The sequence below is a fragment of the Peromyscus californicus genome, unplaced genomic scaffold (genome assembly GCF_007827085.1).
Source record: "Peromyscus californicus insignis strain IS unplaced genomic scaffold, ASM782708v3 Scaffold_7__1_contigs__length_154581171, whole genome shotgun sequence".
Lineage (NCBI taxonomy): Eukaryota > Metazoa > Chordata > Mammalia > Rodentia > Cricetidae > Peromyscus > Peromyscus californicus.
Genome location: NW_026294595.1, coordinates 26,986,516 through 27,009,204, shown reverse-complemented (window position 1 = coordinate 27,009,204; position 22,689 = coordinate 26,986,516). Strand labels below are relative to the sequence as shown.

The 22,689-nt window shown below is 37.8% G+C and overlaps 1 long non-coding RNA gene across 1 annotated transcript; it reads right to left on the bottom strand.

The window, feature by feature from the left end:
• Positions 1-11,436: 11,436 nt before the first annotated feature.
• Positions 11,437-21,977, bottom strand: LOC128102310 (uncharacterized). The gene is made up of 2 exons (XR_008215381.1): positions 21,868-21,977; positions 11,437-14,531 (listed from the first exon to the last, which is right to left on the bottom strand). It is a non-coding gene; the product is annotated as an uncharacterized LOC128102310 (long non-coding RNA).
• Positions 21,978-22,689: the final 712 nt, after the last annotated feature.

The following is a 22,689-nucleotide window of genomic DNA, read 5'->3' as shown; positions in this document are numbered from 1 at the left end:
TGATTGCTAATTGATAGACAAGGGCCCAGCCGACAGTTGGCAGTGCCACTCCTGAGCAAGTGGGTCTGCATTGTCTAAGTACCATAGCTGAACATGAGTTCACGGGGACAAGCCATGCTCCTGCCTCTGCTCCCACTTGATACCCTGCGCTGATGTTGCTCAATGATGGACTGTGACTAGGAACCATAAGGTGAAATAAACCCTTTTATTTTTGGTTAGTGTTTTATCACAGCAACAAAAGCAAACTAATACAACATTCTTAGGGGATACATGTTGAAGTGTTTAGGGAAAAAGTTAACAATCTCTGGTATTTACTCTCAAGAAGTTTAGTCAAATAACGGCAAGTAATGCATATACAAGAAAGTAATCAAACATGGCAAATGTTAGCTTTCAATCTATGATGAGGGATAAGTGATATTAATTACACTCTTCTTACAAACTTTTCACTGCTTTTACATGATTAGAACATGAGTGAAAGGGATGGTCAAGCTGGACCAGAGATGGAGTGGGAGAGCAATGAAAGAGATACCATGATAGAGAGATATCATGGGAACAGGGAGAAACCGGGTGCTAGGGAAGTTCCCAGGAATCCACAAGGATGACCCCAGCTTAGACTAGCAATAGTGGAGAGGGTGTTTGAACTGTTTTACCCCAGTAATCAGATCGGTGAATTCCCTAATTGCCATCATAGAACCTTTCTTCAGTAACTGATGGAAGCAGATGCAGAGATCCACAGCCAAACACCAGGTTGAGCTCCAGGAATCCAGATGAAGAGAGAGAAAAGAGGGATTCTATGAGCAAAGGGCATCAAGATCATGATGGGGAAACCTACAGTGACAACCAAACCAAACTAGTGGGAACTCATGAACTTTAGGACAACTGCTATGGAACCTCCATGGGACTGGACTAGGCCCTCTGCATAAGCAAGACAGTTGTGTAGCCTGATCTGCTTAAGGGGCCCGCTGGCAGTAGGATCAGGGATCTATCCCTGGTGCATGAGCTGGCTTTTTGTAGCCCACTACCTATGGTGGGACACCTTGCACAGCCTTGAGGCAGGGGGAGGGGTTTGGACCTGCCTCTATTGAATGCTACCAGGCTCTGCTGACTCTCCATGGAAGGCCTTACTTTCTTGTAGGAGGGGATGGGGGGAGGGTGGATTGGGATGAAGGCTGGAGGGGCAGAAGGAGGGAAGAGGGGGATCTGTGATTTATATGTAAAATGAATGAAAAAAATTTCTTAATAAAAAAATAAATTAACTGGGGCTGGAGAGATGGCTCAGAGCATTGACAGCTTTTCCAGAGGTCCTGAGTTCAATTCCCAGCAACCACATGGTGGCTCACAGCCACCTCTAATGGGATCTGATGCCCTCTTCTGGCATGCCGGTGTACATGCAGATAGAGCACCATATACATAAAACAAATATTAATAATTAAAAAAAATGAAAAAAGTAAAAAAAGGATGAATGTCTAAGAAACATTTCTTATTAATACATATGTTTAAGGAAATGATTAAACTGAAGGATTATGTGGATTATATAAAACCAGAGAATATTGTTTTAATTAAAAATTATGTTTAACTTATTTAGAGTAGTAAAAATGTTTCAAGTAGTAAGTAGATGATTTATGAAGAAAGTTTTTAAAAATTCTATTAAGTTGTAACTGTTAAGAATGAAGTAATAAAAAGCAAGGAAGCTGCTTAAAATCCATAGAAATTAATTGCATGTCAATTGAGCTAAATTCTCTGGTTAAACTCTAATCTAAATGCTGCTGTGAAGCTGATTTTGTTATTAGATATGATTAACATTTAAGTTAGTAGACCTTGAATGAAGCAGTGTATTCTAGGTCTCATCCATTCATTTAAAGGCCTGTGAAGGAATTCTGTCATCAGACTGCCACAATCACTTACGGCAATTCCTTTAGGACTCCCTTTATGTATACACTTATTGGTGCTGTTTCTATGGAGAATCTTGACTAAAAGAGAAGACAGATTCAGATTCAGAAGGCCCAGGAAATAAGAGCTGGAGTAGACACAAAGATAATGGGAGAAAAATATGAGAAAATAATACCTGGAGTTCTCCAGAAAGGAAGGAAAGGTAAAATTTCAGAATGTAAGAGCTTACTCAAATGTAGTAAGAAAGCAACATACATGTAGACACTACAAATCAAAAGATTTGAAAGAGGTGTAAAGCAAAACCTTGCAGGGGTCTCAGCAGAAAAAATATTGCATAATAGTTACTAAAACCTGAAGCTGATATTAGACTTCTCTTATACAACCATATGACACAAGGGAATACAGAACATGTTCAATTGTTAAAGGTAAAAAAATTCCTATGCAAGAACCTTAGGCCTATTCTAGTTTAAACATTCACTGTAATTTTTTTTTAGATTTATTTATTTCATTTGATATATCTGAGTGCTTTGCCTGTTTGTATGTATGTATACCACATGCAAGCCTGGTCCCTTTGGAGGTCGGAAAAGGATGTGGGATCCTTTAGAATTGGAGTTATAGATAGTTGTAAACCATCATGTCGATGCTGGGAACTGAACCTGGGTCCTCTGCAAGGGTAACATGTGCTCTTAATTGCTGAGCCATTTCTGCAGCATTTCAAAACATTTACTTTTTAAAATTTTTTTATGCAGTAAATCCCTTTATCCATACATTTTTACATGCAAGCATGCATCTCAAATAATCATTGGTCTGGTGTGAGGCCCTTGGTCTCTGCCACAACACTGATCCTGGGCCCGCACTGGGACTCTTAATGGACATCCTGTTGCTGCCCTGTGTGGTGGAGATCTCGCAGCCCTGGCTCTACAGGACAGCCCCCTCCCCTGCCCCCGCTCCAGCATATCACAGGTGGGGTGGATGTTGGGGTGGGCTAAGACATAATTGTGGTTCTGGGCCTGGGTAGTTGCAGGGTTGGTCAGTCTGCCAGCTCTCCCCTGTCTTCGTCTAGGATGAATTCTCCAGCATTGTCCTGACTAGTTCATCCCTTGGAGTGATGAGCAAGAGGTGGGTTTAGTTCTCTGGCATTCAAGTCCTCAGGGTTGATTCTCCCACATCTACACCTTCAGGACCAGCTCTACTGTACAGGCAAAGTGTAGAGGCCATTCTCTGGAGTGCTGCAGCTGATGTGGGGCAGGGACAACTCTCCCACTCTTCTGACCTCAGGGCCAGCTTTTCCACCTGCCTCAGGCATTGATGGTGGTGGTGATGGGGGACATATCTATCCCCAGCCCATGCTGTCACATGACAGATGAGTAATGGGGACAGCTCTCCCATGCTCATAACATCGGGCTGGCTCACCTCTGCCAACAGGGTCAGCGCTACTGTGCTGCCCCGGAGAGATGCAGGGTCTACTTTCCTGAGTCCTGCAGCTGGTAAGGAGGAGGGTCAGCTCCCTCACCCACCACAGGTGGCAGAGTCAAGGGAGGGGATAGCAAACATTTACTTTTAAAGACACCATATATAATCTTGTAATTGTACTTTCTATCCTTTGCAACTTTACTATCGTTCTTTAACAATATGACTTAATATGTAAAAAGATAACTTCAATGAGTGTCAGCAATAAAATATAGAAAGAGAAAAGGATACTTGAATACTGTTATGAGAATAGACTTTAAGTATCATTGCAACAAAAAATAAGTATATGGGGTACTATATGAGTTAATTAACTTCATAGCCATATCACTATATATATGCACTTTGAAACATGTTATACATGATAAATATATACAAATTTCTTTGGCACTTCAACAATAAAGCAAAAAATGGCAGCATTAATAATATACTTGTGAAATGAAAGCAAAATATATTACACTTGTGAAGTGAATTAGATTCATCAAAAAGTGAAGGTATATAATGAGGATATATATTTCATGAACTTTTATACTACAAGTAACAGCACTGGAATATCAATAGAAGCTATTTAAAATTCAAGAGAGCATGAAAAGGCAGAAATAATTGTTCTGGGGAGGTAATTTCACTTACAGTCATTTATAAATCAAGCATTCTAACGTAAATTAACAAAAATGTATACAACTCTGTAACAGAGAACAAAATTCTCTTTAAATGTCCTAGAAATGTTCACCAAAGTTGATTTATCCTATACTATAAAGACAACTTCATCCAGGGTGGTGGCTCATGTCTTAATCCTAGTAATTGGGAGGTAGTGGCAGATGGATCTCTGTGATTTCGAGGCTGGCATGATCTACATAGCAGGTTCCAGGTCAGCCATGACTACAAAGAGAGACAATATCTAATAAAGAATGAATCATTGATAACTAAAATTTTAAAAAATTTAGGGGTCAGCCACTTATGGGGCAAAAACTAGGAAATACTAACTACAGATAAAGAGAATACATAAAATTATCTAGAGATAAAAAACATTCTCCAAAGAAGAAATCAACACATCAATGTATTTATTGTATTTATGTATTCTAAATTAAAAAATGACAATAGGAACAGCCCAAACTCTTAACATGCATTTCTACTATAAAAATGATTAGTTGAACTCATTCTCCCTTCCACTCTCTTGAGATCTCATTAAAATAGCAGTAATGAAATACTCTACCTAAAGGTAGAACAGACAGGAAGGAAGGAAGATGAAAGATGATCCACCAGTGGCAAAGGCAGTTTAACAATTTTACAATGGAAAACAAAAACACAAACACAAAGCAGCAGAGAAGGAATGACAGGTACATGGGCCAACACCAGAGTAGCCTTAGAAAGGTGGTGAAATAAAAACAAATGACGGACATTAGAGTAGTTATGTGGGATGGAAAAAGTTGAAAGACAAAGATTTAACTCTTCTCAGGACAAACACAGGAAACCTTGCCTAAATATTAAAAGTCCCTCCTCCAAATAATGATTAATAATAATAAGCCATTCCTCCAAATAATGATTAATAATTATTTATAATCATCATCATCAGTAGTAGTACCACAAAATGAAGTTTCTTCTCTAGGGTAAAAGGCAAAGCTTCATATAAGAAACATCAACATTCTGATATTTGGGGTTGTGAAATATGGTGGCATGAGACAATCAGAGGACAGATTTCTGGAGATGGTTCTTTCCTTCTGCTGTGGGTTCTGGGTACAGAGTTCAGGTTACAAGGCTTGTGCCACAAGCACTTTCTCCAACAAACTATCTCTATGCCCAGCACTAAAAATTTCTCAAGGCCCTACTTTCTCCTTCCTGCCTCTCCATCTATAAATTTGTACAAACATATTTTAATTTAAAATTGTTTAGTTTAAAAATGTTTCCTTGTTTAGACTTAGATAATTTTCATTCTTTGAGAATTTTATACATTAATACAATGAAATTTGGTCGCATTTGTCTCCATTTCTTTCCTCCAACTCCTCCGATATTACTCCAGACACTAAAAATAAGGGGAAGGAGAGAAAGCCACTTTTTCTTGAAGATCAGGAACAAGAAAAATGCAAGTGCATCCACTTTACCATTTGTATTCAGAGTATTGGAAAGTCTAGCCAGAAAAAAAGAGCAACAGACTAGAGAAAGAATTCAAACTGTCCCTGTAGTGAAACAATACAATCTATTATTTGGAAAATTCTCAAGGCACCATCAAAACACAAGAACTTCATATTTAAACAATTATGTATACACACACATTAAAATAAAAATATACCTGTACGAATAATTTAACCAAAAATTAAAAGAAGTCGCCATTGAAAAAATACAAAACATTGATTAGGAAATTGAAGAAAGTACACACAGAGAATGTTGTCTTGTGTCTTTGTAATGGAAAAATTTATATTGTAAAGCCTTCCGTACTACTCAAAATATGATGCACAGATTTACTGCAGCACTCATCAAAATATCATTAATAATCTCCACTGAAACAGAAAAGACAATCATCTGAATGAACAAAGCAATCTTGAGCTCCAACAACCAAAGCTGAAGAATGCTATCTGATTTCAAAATATATCAAGAAGCTGCAGGAACACAAACACTTGGTATTAGGATAAAACATATAAACACTTTTGGGCACCTGACACCTTTCCTGGCCAAACTAGACTATAATACCCAGCAAAACTATCTGCCATAGTTTAAGGAGAAACAATCATTTTTCATGGTCTAAAAAGCCAAGAAAAATTCATATCCAAGAAAAACAATAACAAAATGGTAAACAGAATATTGGAAGCAGTATTCCTAACTGAAGAGGGGAAGCTGCAGTTTAATGAAAAACAAATCACAACTAAACCGCCCCGCCCCCCCAAAAAAGAAAAAAAATCAAGATGATTGTAATATACACATATATTTCAATAATAACTCTAAATACTAAGACTTCAACTCTCAAATCAAAAAGGTGGTGCAGGCCTTTAATCCCAGCACTTTAGAGGCAGAGGCAGGCACATCTCTGAGTTTGAGGCCAGCCTGGTCTACAAAGTGAGTTCCAGGACAGCTAGAACTGTTATACAGAGAAACCCTATCTAAAAACAACAACAACAAAAACAAAATAAAACAAACAAAAAAACACAGGCTAGATGAACAGATTAAGAAATAAAATCAATCTATTTGTTGTCACAAAAAAGTCAGCTTTTTTAAAAAAAGTGTGTGTGTGTGTGTGTGTGTGTGTGTGTGTGTGTGTGTATGTGCGCGCGCGCGCACGCGCTCAAGTGTGTGCCATGGCAGGCATGTGGAGACCAGAGGACAACCTGTTAGAGTTGTTTCTTTCTTTTCATCATGTGGGTCCTAGGAACTGAACTCAGATATTCAGGCTTGGCGGCTATCACCTTTGCTCTCTGAGTCATCTTACCATCCCTGAGGAATATTTTAGACTGAGCTGAGTCTGTATTTTGAAGTAGAAGCTGGGCAGTGGTGGTGCACACGTTAATCCCAGCACTCAGGAGGCAGGGGCAGGTGGATCTTTGTGAGTTCCAGGCCAGCCTCGTCTTCAGAGCTAGATCCAGGACAGCCAGAGCTATACAAACAAACACTGTTTCAGAAAACAAAAACAAACCATGAAAGTCAGTTGTAGCTGAGCGATGGTGGTGCACTCCTTTAATCCCAGCACTTGGGAGGCAGAGCCAGGTGGATCTCTGTGAGTTCGAGGCCAGCTTGTTCTACAGAGCAAGATCCAGGACAGGCACCAAAACTACACAGAGAAATCCTGTCTTGAAAACTAAAAAAAAAAAAAAAAAAAAAAAAAAAAAAAAAAAAAAAAAAAAAAAAAAAAAAAAAAGTCAGTTGTAAAGACAGGCAGTATCTTAAAGTGCAATGATGGAAGAAAGCATTTCAAGCAAATGGGACCAAGAAGCTACCAGCTGTTGACATCCTAACAACTGACAAAACAGGATTCAAACGAAAACTAATTAGAGAAGAAAAGGAACGGCACTTCACTCTAATCAAGGGATCAATTAATCAGGAAAATATCACAATACTAAACATACTATGCAGGAAACTCTGGTGCACCCAATTTGATAAAAAGTATACTAGTGGAATTAAAGACAATGATTAACACAAACTCAGTAATAGTAGGCAATTTCAACACCCCACTTTCTCCAACAGTTAAGTCATCAGGTCAAAAAACAGAGAGGCTTCAGAATTAAATGACACATACATCAAATGGACATAACAGGTATGTGCACCCAGATGTCAAAGAATATGCATTCTACTCCACAGCACACGGAAGTGTCTCTAAGTAGAGGGCACACTGGACACAAAGACAACCTTAACAAACACAGGAAAATGGAAATAATCCCAGATATCTCATTAGGCAATAAAACTTAAAATCTTAAGGAAAAAACTCTACTAAGTTTATTAACTCACAGAGATCGAACAACTCATTACTAAATGATGAATGGGTCAAAGAAGAAATCAAGAAAGAAACTTTTCCTGAATTTAATTAATACTGCAAACACAAGACAACAAACAAGAAGTTCTAGCTTCTCTGAGGTTATGAACTGTCTGTTTATCCTTTGCTTTGTGTCTAATATTCACTTATGAGTGAGTATATACCATATTTGTCTTTTTGGGTCTGGGTTACCTCACTCAGGATGATTTTTTCTAGTTCTATCCATTTGCCTGCAAATTTCAATCCACAACCCCAGAGAAACTAGGTATAGAGGAAGACCCTAAGAGGGACAGGCATAGATTCCCCCAGGAAGGAGAAAGGGTTAAGATCTCCTGGGTAAAATGGGAGGGGGAGTAGAAGAGAGGGGATGGGAGATGGGAATATGAAAGTTCTAGATGGCCAAGTTGAGGGAGGGACAGAGAGGGAGAGCAATGAAAGAGATATCTTGACAGAGTGAGCCATAAATCTGGTGTTAGGGAAATCAATCCCCAGGAACCCACAAAGATGTCCCCAGATAAGACTTATAGCAATGGTGGAGAGGGTGCCTGTACTCGGAATGGTGACTACCCTAATTGTCAGCATAGAACTTACATCCAGTAACTGATGGAAGCAGATAGAGACCCACAGCCAAGCACTTGGCCAAACTCCTGGAATTCAGTTGAAGAGAAGGAGGAGAGATTATAGGAGTAAGGGGGTCAAGATCATGGTGGGAAAAACCACAGAGAAAGCTGACCCAAGCTAGTGGGAGCTCACTCAGAGGGCCTAGTGTGGTTCAGGGTTCCCAGCTGTCAGTCCAGAGTCTGTGACCAGCATGGTCAGCATGGAACAGTGACCAACAAGATAACATAAAGTTTTAAAAGTGGAACTCTATGTCACTGACAACCAACAGTGGTGTAACTGGACTTAAGAACCACTCAGTAAGAGGGAAATACTGCCTGCTCTTGGAAATTTAGCCAGCTTCCCAGAGCTAGTGAGTCCATAGACCTTAGAAAAGAATCTATCTATTACCATCAATTTTCTAACTAGCATAATTCCTGACTACATTCTAAATTTACCCTTATATGCACAGATCAGTGTAGCTACCAGTCATCATCAGACAAGTCTCTTTCTACAGCAAATTGAGACCGTAACACAATACCACAACTGGACAGAATGCAGAGATCAAGAGATTATGGCGAGCACAACCATGATGAATATATCTATATCACAGCTCCCACATCTGTGGTTCATGGGACATTATGGAAGAGATGTGGAAAGATTATTAAGAGCTAGAATGTTAGACTTTCCTAGAAATGGCTGAATAAACAAGATCTGATCAATGAAAGTAACAATGGACATGTTATCATGGGAGGGAGAAAAATCTCAGAATCCCATCTGTAGACAAAGAACTATAGCCAACTAATGTCTATTGGGAGGAGAATTAGCCTCTCTGAGGGATGAGACCCCTTATGGGTTGTCCAGTCCAGAGTGATCATGTTTGAAACCATATGTACACCACCAACAAAAACAGACTCAGCAGTATTTATATACAATTGACATTCCAAAGTATATGGGGGGGGGGGAATCTCACAAGTTCCCACTCTTAGACAAAGAGCTATAGGCAAGTAGTGGCTGAGAGGCACTATTAGTTTTTTCCAGGGTGGAGCCATGGGATAGGTTTTCGAGTAATCCCAAGCTGTCAGCCCCAAACACATATACATATGATCAACAGTAAATGGATTCAGAAGGTTATATTTACACACACACACACACACACACACACACACACACACACACACACACACACTGACTGGATAGGAGTCACAAGTCTGAGAGGAAGTAGAAGCAACATGGGAGGAATTGAGAGAGAGGAGAGTGAATATGACTATATTACTCATGTATTTGAAATTCTCAAAATACGTGACATCATAGTTATTATTGAAAAGACAAAAGATAGCAAGTGCTTGAAGAATATATAGAAAAGAGAACTCTTAGCACTTGTGAGAATACAAATAAATACAACTATTATAGAAGAGAGTATGTAGATATAAAGATGGAAATCACACAGAGTCTGAACTATATTATCTTTGGGATTTTTTTTTTTTTTTTACTGCAGAAAGACATTTGATTGTAAAGGCTGCTCAGTTAAACCAGTATGTATATTTTAAAGGTATCTTGCCTTCAAAATTTGAATCTAAGGATATGTTGCTTTGGAAAGGAGGCTCTGCTTTTGTTTCCACAGGAAGCAAGAGGCTATGGATTTGTTCCAGATTAAGATACATCAGCTACAAAAAAATTAAGAATACAGCCACCATATGGTATAAATTCCCCTGAGTATACACTAAAAGAAAATGAAATCATTACACAGAGAAAGTATTTGTTTATACTTATTGCAGCATTATTCCTAATAAAGTACAGAAAATATAACTGTCCATCAGTAGATGTTATAAAAAATGTGGCATATATATATGATGGAATATTATTAAGCCACAAAGAGGGTAAGATCCCATCAGTTTCAACAGCAGGGATGAGTTTGGAGGACATTATGTTAAGTGAAATAAACCAGAGACAAAGACAATAATACTGTATAAGCTTACTTGTGTGGGTTGTAAACGAATCAAACCACACAGGTATAAAATAGAATAGTGGCTGGGGAAGGAGGAACATTTCTTAGTCAATGAGTACAAAATTATAGTTGAGTAGGGGGAAAATTCTTGTGTTCTGCTGAGCACTCAGAAACAAGGGAAAACAGTTACATATAGGTCCAGGAATATGGCCTATGTAATTTTCTGAGTTAATAATACTGTACTGTATACTTCAACATAGACAAAAGAGAGTACTTTGAACGTTCTTACCATAAAGAAATGGTAAATGTTGTTTGAGGTGGGAGATGTTTTAGTTACTTTAATTATTATACAATGTAAATATGTGCCAAAGGATTATGCCATTTTATCATATGTACAGGTATTATATATCAGCAGAAAAAAATTTGAGATTAGTATGATGTGTTCACCAAGGAAGTTCTTTATAGTTAGGAATAGGGGATCATTTGCGGGAAACATTGAGAAAAGTTCTATATAACATAGACACCATGGCCATAGGTTTCAAATTACTTCACAGACAAGGGAAAAAATTAACTTTTCAAAGATAAAAATGAGTTAGTTTTGATATTACCATGGATGTTTGTGATCTGACCTTTTTATATATCTGCACCTTGATCTTCATAATTTTAAAAAGCAAGTTCTAAAGCTTATCTTTCCTTTAGGATGACAAGAAGAGTCACATGACTTCCAGAAAGGTGGGCTATGTAACTTTCATGGTCTAATGGGATCCTGCCAGTGATTCCTGGAATCATATGAAGATACTCTCTTTCAAGGGACATCTACTTTTATCTCATGTACATGTTCAGGTCATTGCTAAGCATCTGTGAATGGTCTCAGAAGTGCTAGAGTTGTAAATTCAGGACTGTTACAAATGATTACACTACATGCAAACTTCTAGAGGATGAGGCATTTGTCAGTCTTTTAGTGGTCTATCCACAACACTTGGTAAGAATGAATAAATGACACACTAATTAAGAAAGAGTAAGTAATAATTTCTTAAGTGTTTGAGTCTTCAGTTTCTAAAGACATCATGTTCAAGTATGAGATTAAACACCAAGTTAATTTTATTTATAAATCACAACACATTTTCCTTAATAAAAAATAAATAATATGGATTGAAAAAAGTACTTTCCATTTCTTGTTGGGTACAGTGACTCTTCTATTTATTCTAAAGTAAATACAGTATTGTGGTTTTATTATTAGTATGTCATGAAAGTCTATTTCCACCCATCCTTTCTTAGTACAAGAAGTAGCAATAGGAATAGTTACTAAAACTATGTTCTATAACCTAAAGTATTAAAGTCAGTATATAAACACAATCGTTTCATCCATTACCTCATTCACTTTTCACAAAAAACTAGTCAGAGAAATATTAACTCTATGTTTTGTAGATGAAGAACCTGGAATTTAAAGAAATATATTTTACTCAAGGCTACAAAAATGGTAGAACTCAGACAAAATCAGAATAATTCTAAAATAACTGGCTTACCTAGAGAAACAGTTCATGTACTAGTTGAAGACTCATACTACACAACAGCCTGCCCTCCATTCCCAGGTGTAAGAAAATATTTACCCCTTCTTTCAAAATTAATCTAATATTTGGAATGATAGTAGACTCCCTTGAAGGTCACCTGTAATTCTGATACATAATTACAGACTGATAGCTACAAGTGTTCTTCCTGGGCATCTTTGGGTTGAAAACTATGCTTCCAATGTTGACCTACTATGCATATACCCATGAGCTTTTGTTCCTCCTATAAAACCTCATACTCTGAGGCAAGACTGGACAAGATTTATTTTTGGCAATCTTAAAAATACCTATTTGGTACTTTGTTAATAACAAGTTCTTTTTTTTTTTCTTTCTTTGACACAAGGTCTTATTAGAAAGCCTAGCCTGGAACACAGATATCTGCTCGTCTTTGCCTCCTAAGTGTTGAGAGTCAGGGGTGAATCAATAAGCTCAGCTTCATAAACAGCTCTTAATAAACATTATCAAAAACTGCTAGTGTGAATAAACTGAATTTTTTTAGATGAGAATTTCAATAAAAATTTACGTTCAACTCTTCTGCCAATTATCCTATAATTAAAAATACACAAATACCCAAATTGTTTTATAATTGTAAACATTTTATTTTGGTTCAATTTTAATAAAAAGTTCCAACTGTCATAAACCATTATTAAATATATCTTATAATTACATAAAATATAAAATTTATAACTCTCATGTGCTATGCAAATAGGCTTTGTTTACTTTTTGTGCCATAATTTTAGGTTATCTTTACTATAATATAGCTTTCTACAATTCAAATTAGCATATATGGCTATACAAGGTAAAGTAATTCATCTTAAAATGCACAAGTAATTAAAAAAATTTCTCTAGAGCTATGATTATAGAAATATATGAACATTTGATTTGTACAAAACGATGCCCTGACAGGAATTATTTTATTTCCTTACATGATACTGCATTTTGCTTTTTCAGTAACAATAAAATCAATTGGAAAGGACAGATTTTAATCTGAAATGTTACTGCACATTCTTTTCTTGGAAGAGAAGAGTATGTGGCAATTTATGCTATGCATTAGAGATCAGATTCTCGCCCTAGGTTTACATGATTGATGGGTTTCTATTTGAACAGGCATAAATGTGAATAGCAACTGTGAAATGTTTACCAGAGAGACACAGCTAATGTAACTTCAACCAGTTTCTCCTTTCATCATCAGCATGAAATTGATTCTACTATAGCAAAATGCGTTTGAAACCACACACAAAATTTCAGTATACAGCTTAAATGTAACACAAAGCAAGAGACACACACATTCAAAACATACATCTAACAGCTGGTCAGATATAGATGTTAATGATTCACAGGAAAGCCCAATCAATAGACCATTTTTGAAATAACATGTCTGCTCAATACACAAATCATTCAGTTTTGAGTCACAGCTAAACTCTTGAGGCTAGAACAGATCATTCCATACTGGATGTTTTAAAAATATATATAAAAAAATAACATTCTATATAGACCATATACACAAATGCTATTTATTTTACTAAGCCAGACAACTGTTCCTGAATAGATTGTCTGCCTTAAAAGAAAAAAAAATTCAATAGACTCATTCATATTTGATAGGAAGAAAGTCCAGTTGTATCTCCTGGCTTGATTTAAGTGCACTCAAAAAAGAAAAGGACATTGCCCAGAACCCTGGTGCTGTGATTAATATTTCTTACAATGCTGCTTCTGTGAATGACAATCAAGCAGTTTTTCCCCCCATACAGGATTTATTGAAACTAGAAGATCTGAAGGCACAAACTCGCCTCACAAAATCAACTTAATGGATCTGTATTATGGATACCCAGAAGCACAATCCTGGGTAAGTCATCCCAAATACCAATATCCAACCTTCCAACCTTTAGGGTAATTATGGTCATAAAGGGAATATGAAAACCAACTGATTCTGGATCCCATGCCCACGTTCTATATATACTTTCACCTTTAACATCTAAAGGAAATTCTAAAAGTACAAATTACTATTTCTGCTATTTACTGGGAACATTGATGACCAGAAATCTGAAACAATTCAGTTACTAACAGCAGAGCTGAGAATCAAAGCTAGATTTAATAGACTACACTCTTTGTGAGGTGACAGATAAATGAAGTAAACAGGCAAATATAAAAATATAAAGACCCAAGGCTGCCAATTCTGATAAGAATGGAGTAAATTAAGCCACAATAATTCTTCCAGTGATAATAATAAAAAATTAAGTAAAAATACTGGAAAATGAAAAACAAAACAAAACAAATATTCTTTGTAGTGGGTAGCCATTCCAGCTTTGATCTGGAAGTTCCAACCCCCATTGAGACTTCGGCAACTGTCACGCCTACAAGGCGGGGCCAAGGGAGGCGCCTGGGGACCCAAGATCTGGATCGGCGGGCGCTCTCTCTGTTGCGGGACCCTGGATAGTGGAGGTGGACCGAGCAGAGCTCCAGAGAACACCGCTGGACTGTGAACGCCTTCCCCAGACTCCGCGACCTACCTATTCCTTAATTTGTAAGTTACGCCATTAAATAAATCTCCTTTTAACTACGTGGAGTGGCCTTAATAATTTCACCAATAATTCTTCTTGAGGATATCCTGGAGATTAACCAAAAATAAATAGACAGAGATGGAAAAAAAGAGATTATCACTGGGTAAAATCTGTATTTTCAACCATAATGAAAATCACTGGACATAAACACACATAACATGGAAGATGAAAGAGCTCAGCACCAGCAGGAAGACAATAGAGGGCAAGAGGGGTGAGTATGCTCTAGATAAACTAGATATTGATGCGTGAAGACATAGTTAATACATACTAATGAAAGTCATGGAAGTGGATACTACTTAACCAGAATGTTGTATCACTATCTTATTTGTTAGAAGTATTGAATTCCAGAACTCAGATTAGAGAGGATAAATATAAGCTGAGGATAGAAGAAAGGAAGAAAGAAGGAAAACCAACAGAAATTACAAACTCACTGTGGTAACCCTGCACTCTACGTGACATATACATATGTGTTCACTGCTTTGGGAAGATGGCCAGACCCCATGGACAGTACATTGTGGCAGTAAAAACAGCAGTTCTCCTAGCAGAAAACCTGAAGTCTGAATTTCCCTAATCAGAACTAGCAAAACCAAAACCTCTGGCTTTCCACAGAAGTCTTCAGAGGGTCACACAGGATCACGCTAGGATCAAGGAAGAGCATAAACTGATCTGTTTTAATAAAACATAAAAGTAAGCCTTCAAGAGACACTTAGCAACTCCAGTGCTTAAGGTAAAAAACAAACACAAACAAAAATAAAAAGAAAAACAACTTTTGGTGGAAGATAACAAAATTTAGTATCAATAGTATGCCATCTACATTCAATACATACAACAAAAATTCCTAGACATGCAAAAAATAGGAAAGTACCAAAGAGTAGCTAATAGAAAACAATGAGATTACTAATAGAACTATGTTATGCAGCTATTATTCAGGAAAATTATCATAGGGAATTTCAGAGGAGGAGAAATAAAAAAGTTCAAGGGCACTTAAAAATGGTTAATATGGTAAATTTTATGTCATATATATGCTATCACATGAAAGAATTAAATAGAAACTATAGAATTGAAAAAAAAAGTGTTAAAATGAAAAAAAATACTAGATGGGCTTTAAAAGCATATTGGAGAAGGAGAGAAAAGAGTCACTGAACTGGAGGTTAAGCATACACATTTCAAAGAACAGTCAGTAAAGAACAGTTGAAAAAATATTAGAGGAAAATAACAAGGTCTGAAACCTTCACAACCAGGGACAATATTGAACTATCATATTTAAATATACAGTGGGAAAAAAAGAAAATGGAGAAATATTTGAAGAAGCAATGAAAAATTCCTTGTGTTTGGTTTTACAAATCAATTTTTAGAAATCAACAGGTCAGTAAGAAGTCTACAAAGAAAAAAGCACACAGTTACAGACTGCCACACTGTCAAAAATAAAGGAAAAGAAGTAAGTGTTAAGTTGGGCATGGTGGCACAGGCCTGTAATCCTTGTAGTCAGGAGAATTTTAAGTTTGGGGCCAGCTAGAGCAATATAGTGAGATCCCATTTCCAAAATTAAGAAATAAAGCATTATTAAGATAAAGGAATAAAGTGTTTGATCAATAAAGTGTTAATCTTTCAGTATACAATATATACTGAAGAATGAAGAAATATACTTCAATATACACAGGATATTAGGATATGATAAAGATGACATTTTCAACCAGCGAAAACAAAGACAGATGCTGCTAGAGAAAGAATAGAATTCCAGATAAAGCTTTTATGTATAAAAAAATCAGACCATTAACCAACTGCTTTCTGAGTAGATTTAAGGCCTACTACACAGCAGGAAATATATACCCGATACTGTAAATCTGGCCAAGAACCCATGGCGGCAGAGCTCACAGGCCCCAGATTGCACCTACTACTATTACTTTACTAAATGGGCACAGGATCAAGCTGCTCTCTCCATTTTTATCTCTACACTCATGGATAAGTACAGCCTAAGACCTCATCAGAGAAGTTCCTTTGGTGGTGGACAGTGGGTGATACACAACCCCGTAACTGGTTAAAGTAGAAAGAATAAATGTCTGTGAATGCTGAGTCACAAACGGGATGCCTACCTGTATCACCTCCATCACCAGAGAGGGGGAGTGCACAGTGTAACAGCAGAGGTCAGAGAAGACTGCTGCCCAACAGTACGTTCTGCACAAGTCAGGACCCTGTGCTCATGAGCTCAGAGGACCTTTAGTTTTCTACAAAAGACTTGCTCAGACTCAAACCAGGTAGCATTCCAGCATGGAGAGAAGAGGGGTTTTCTAGGGAGGGAGAGGAAGTTTTCTTAAGGATGTGGTCTGTGTAGAACTACCATGTTCCAGTGCGTGGTTCCACACCCATGAGAATCCGAGCAGCTCTAACTGGACTCAGTAGGTAATGAAAAAAGGACAGGAAGTTGAGAGATGGTGAGTGGAAATGGGTCTGGAAGGAGTGGGGGGGGGGTGACTATTATCCAAAAGAAAAACACCCAAAGTTCATAGGCAAAGTAAACTACAGAAACATATTTCAAATATGAAAAAAGTCACATTTTATTAGGATGAGATGAGCCTAAGATCAGTAAAAAAGAAGTAAACAGTAGAAAGACCACTGTCAAAGGTTACTAACTGGATCCATTGTGTGCAAATAGATGTAACGGTTTCTGCTTGTGAGTGTGTTATGTGAGTATGTTATGTGTTACCACACATACCTGGGCGTGGCCAGATTATTTCTGACAGAAAGAGAATATAGGAGATTTGTGTTATAGGAAGATCAACTTCTACACTTTTCTATTTTTGTTTTTCATTTTTAATCCAAATGTATGTGGTGCTTTTGTAACTTAGAAATTAAGTCCCATGCAAACATATTTCCGAAGAACCCGCACCCCCAGTGACATGCTGACTGTGTGAACCAACACCTGCGCAGTTCACTGGTTGCTCCTCTCTTCTCTCACCACAGATGCTCCATGCTGAATTTTATTACACTGTTAAAATATTTTTTAAAAGTGAGTTGCTTGCTAAAAACCCAGAAAGACTCTGTAGTAAGAGAAGTTAAGTTAAATAAATAGCTAAATTTTACCTGGGAACTTATTTTCCTGTCTTTAGCTTTTGAAATAAACAGAGGAAGAAAGGCAGTATATATAATGCTTACTTCTCTGAAGTAAGAACTAGTTTTCTTTAGGATCTAACTTTCCTTTACTCTGGGACTCTGGAAGTAACCAACTCCCATTCTCTAATGCTCATCACACTGAGACCTCCCCATGGGTGTTGCCTCTACCCAGAGCAGCATTTCTTACAGAAAACTGCTCTCTCTGTCCTATAAGTCTGCTTATAGGAGCAACACTTGTACCAAACAGCTGTGTTCTGTAAACAAGTCAGATCTGGCTGGGCGGTGGTGGCGCACGCCTTTAATCCCAGCACTCGGGAGGCAGAGCCAGGCGGATCTCTGTGAGTTCGAGGCCAGCCTGGTCTCCAAAGCGAGTTCCAGGAAAGGCGCAAAGCTACACAGAGAAACCCTGTCTCGAAAACCAAAAAAAAAAAAAAAACAAGTCAGATCTGACATGGGACAGTAGTGATTAACCTTCGGACTGTAAGTTACACTATCAGCTTACAGCAGGTTGCATCCTGAATAGGCTTCAAGAACTTTCTTCTCCAAGACCTAGTATCAAGAAGATCTTTTTTTCCAATGGTCATGAACAGTGAAGCTCATCAAAATAGCAGTGCAGAAATAGAGAAGACATGATGATTTCATTTAAGTGCCTTGGTGCCACAATAGTGTAGGTATTATTAAACAACACATTCTGTTTTGTTCATGTTCATACATGTCTATGGCATAAATATTTTCAAAACATCCAGGTGAACAGACATACCTAGAGAAAAGATTATCAATAGCATAATGTATTAGGACTGAAAAGACAGTTCCTGATTAATCACAGTGCCATAAAAGACCTCCATCTTGTCCCTCAATCACGAACATCACTAGGAAATACTCAGCCTTAATAGGAAAATCCTATTGATAACAAATCTTTCAAGTCTTAGATCTACTATGTTTCCAATCCTTATTCCTGAAATGTGGGCATCTGGGGGGGAAGTACAATTCATAATAGTTCCCCTAGGTTTTTACCAGTAAGGCAAGATATGTCTTTGCTACCAATATAAAATCCCTTTTGCTTTTTTGTTTATTGATACAAATCTCTTATGTTTTAAGTTTAAAGTTTCCTGATTAGATCAGTATATCTCTAATATTTTGTTACAAGGTATTTTATTATTAAAAACTATTTTATGATACCCATTTCTAAAAGATTCTATTCTGAAGATTAAATAATAGTTAACGTTACAAAGCTGAATATGAAAGAAGAAAGACTAAATTCTACAAACAGGGCCATAACCTCCGAGTGAAACAAATCTCTGCTCTAGCATTTTAGTGTAAGACTTAGAAGAGCCAGTCGATTCTCTCCATAGATGCACAAAGGACTAAGGATGTGATGATGCATTCTGTGTGTCAGCCCTACCTCTCCCAGTTCCAGCAATCATAGGGAAATCAGATACAAAACAAAGCCTTAAGGCTGACATGTGACTATAAAGTTCCAGGAAATAGAGAAGCTTCCTCACAGTCAAACTGCAAGTTCTCTAGTTGACGTCTATACAAGCTTAAGGACATCCTTAGCAGGAAGGTGTGTAACGTAGTTGGCTTCAGAATTGCCTTAGTTTTTAAGAACATTCCTTTTGTATGCTGTCTACAAGTCCATGTGCTTCTTGTAGTATTCAGAACACATTTGCGGGGTGTCCACCATAGGTAAAGAATAATTTGAGGCAGACTTTACCTGTGTTTCGGTTATTTTGTATGTTTTACACAAGAACAGAAAACCACAAGAGCCTCTGAATAGATTTTGATGTTTCTCCTCCCTTCCCTTTTATACACTTCAAAGGGAGAAAACATACACAAAATCCTTTTTTTACAATGCTGCTAGTGTACAATCTTATGACAATGCAGAGTAACATGGGCACGATGAAAAGATGGGATGGTGAGCATGTCCTTGTGATGTATACCAAACATCAAGTTAAAATTTACTAGAATAAACAACAGAATTAATGTTCAAACATATAAAAAACATGCTCAAATAGAAATATTTTAAAAAGATCAAATAAAGCTATTCTAAATTTTAATTTAATTATTTTCTCTCTCTCTCTACTTGTGAAAAAGAAAGAGCCCAGGATTACACAGTATAGTAAAGAAAATATTATATTAGTTTTTTTAAAAATTTTGAATATTTATTTAGTTTTATTTTATGTGTACTGGTGTTTTGTCTGCTTGTTTGCCTGTGTACCAGGGTATCAGATCCTTTGGATCCCATGCCTCTGCTGGGAATCAAACCCAGGTTCTCTGGAAGAGCAGTGAATGTTCTTAACTGCTGAGTCATCTCTCCAGTCCTATCAGTTAAATTACCAAGGAAAATTATCAAGGCAATCATAAACACAAATGCTATATTATTTCTGATAAATATTATTTTTTTATATAGAAAATTAAGCTTTTCATTAAGACAAAAAGCTGCTCTCCCCAAACTGATGGGGAGGGGCATTGCCAAGGACAATACTCACTGCTCTCAATGAACATGGAGAAGTCGAGCTTGTGCCCTCATCCCGACATTCTAGTCTCTTTGGTGTGCAAAGGTACTCTGCAGACTACCAAAAAAGAAACATGGACGCCAACCCAGCCACAAAGCCTTTGACCTACAATTTGTCCTGCTTGAAAAATATGCCAGGGCAATGGTGGCACAGAATGTGTGGGAGTAGTCAACCAATGTCTGATTTGATCTGAGGACCACTCCAGAAGAAGGAATCCACACTTGACACTGCTTGGGTAATCAAGAATCAGATATTAGATAGCCCAAAGATCTAGGGTAAAACCAAACACTGCTGGCCTAAACAACAAAATGCTTCCTTATGATATTCTGCTATACTTATAGACCAGTGCCTTATCCAGTCATCATCAGAGAGGCTTCCTCCAGCTGCAGATGGGAAAAGATGCAAAGAGACATTATGCAGAGAGAGAGAGAGAGAGAGAGAGAGAGAGAGAGAGAGAGAGAGAGAGAGAGAGAGAGAGAAACTAAATTGGAGGTCTCTGTCAAATCCTTCCTTTAGAGCTCAGGAAATCCCACAGAAGAGGAGGCAGGAAGATTACAAGAGCCACAAGGGATGGAGGACACCAGGAGAACAAGGCCCTCTGAATCAACTGGACAAGGTGCATGTGAACCCACAGAAACTGAAGCAGCAAGCACAGGGCTTACATAGGTCCATATCAGGTCCTCGGCATATATATCATAGCTATTAGCTTAGTATTTTTATGGGGTCATGACTGCAAATGAGTGGGTCTCTGACTCTTGTGCATGCTCTTGGGACTCTTCTCCTTTGCATTGCCATATCCAACTTCAATATCACAGTTTTTGCTTCATCTTATACTTTATTTTGTCATGATTGGTTGTTATCTCTTAGAAGCCTGTTCTTTTCTAAAGAGAGACAGAAAGGGGGTGGGTCTGGAGAAGAAGGAAGATGGGAGAAACTGGGAGAAGTAGGGAGAGGAAACAAAAAACACATGAAAAGTGGATTGCAAACCCTTTTTGTTAATAACACATATTTTCAAATTGCTTTTGGAAACTTTATATACTTTAGTAAAATACAAGTTTTGTGATTTCTGATTATACCAACATTACACTAGTGATATGCAGTCCACCAGCAAAACGGAATACTTTGCAGAGCTAAAAAATTAGTATAAAGTTTCGCATATTTAATCACATTTTAATATTTTATAGGGTCACAGTTGCATTCAATGACCGCCTGTAGTAATGGCATAACATTACCCATAAACCAGTCCTCCATGTAAACAGGTATATGGGTGATATAAAAAAGATTATTTCTTCATATAGTATTTTCTGATCATAGTTTTCCCTCCCCCATCTCTTCCTCGATCCTCCCCACTTTCCCACCCATCCAACCCTATGCCTTTCTTCTCTTCAGAAATCAAACGACAACAAACAAACAAACAAACCAATGAACAACATGTAATCTTAGATCACAAACCTTTATATGCATATCACTGAAACATCACAAGTAAACAAAAAGTGGTAGCTACTGCTCCATGATTTTAGAAAGGAGAGCTACAGACAAGGCAGTGGAGTATAAAGACATGGTTATAGGGGTACTCACAAACAAAACAAAGCACACCTGCTCATAGAACATGCCTCCTCACAAAGGCTTTTAAATAAGCTGCACAGAACAGAAATCTCTAATTTCAAACTAAAATTTCTTCTTTAGCTCTATATCCAGCTAAAGACCTAATATAGAATTATAACTGAATCATGTTCCCCCAAAGGTCTGCTTATACCTGGTCCCCAGTATATCTATGACTGCGATCTTATCAGGTTATACTGTGGGTTTTGCAGATGAAGTCGAGTTTCTTCCTGCATTAGTTGTAGACCCTTGGCAACTGTGACCAAGTCTGTATAAGAAAGGAAGAAGAGGGTTGTAGAGATAAATCAGCACAGTGCCAGCTGCACAACATGAAACCTGAATTAGGATAACCAGAGTCCATGGAAAAGCTGGGTGTGGTTTCGTCGGTTCATGTAATTAGTTGGGGTCAGGGGCAGGTAAATTTCTGGCGCTCATTGGCCAGGTAGCCTACCAAAATCACTGAGTTTCAGTTTCAGTGGGAGACCATGCTTCAAAATGTAAGTGGATATTGATCAAGGAAAACATCCAACGTTGAGCTCTGGTCTCCACATACACTGTTCACATGAGCACTCATGTGCACACACCTACACACACACACACACACACACACACACACACACACACACACACACACACACACACACACACACATTGTAGTTTCCTAGTGAGAACTGAGCTTGCTTTACACAGCAGGGCTGCATTAGGGGATTGTTAAACCATGTGCAACCAGGTGTCTGGGATGGTCTACACTTGGCTGTGCTGAGGGGAGGTCTTTTGCCTCACCCCTTGGCATTCCTTTAAAAAGCCCTTTAGCAGAGACAGAAGGGGCTGGTGGGTTTGGACCCAGGCCCTCCCGAGGCTATCCTGGGTTTTCTGTCTGTCTGTCTCTCTATATATATCTATTTACAAATTCTTCATTTCTCCCTGCTCAAGAGTACCTTGGGGGAATAAAAGGGAGCTGGTTTCCTCAATACAC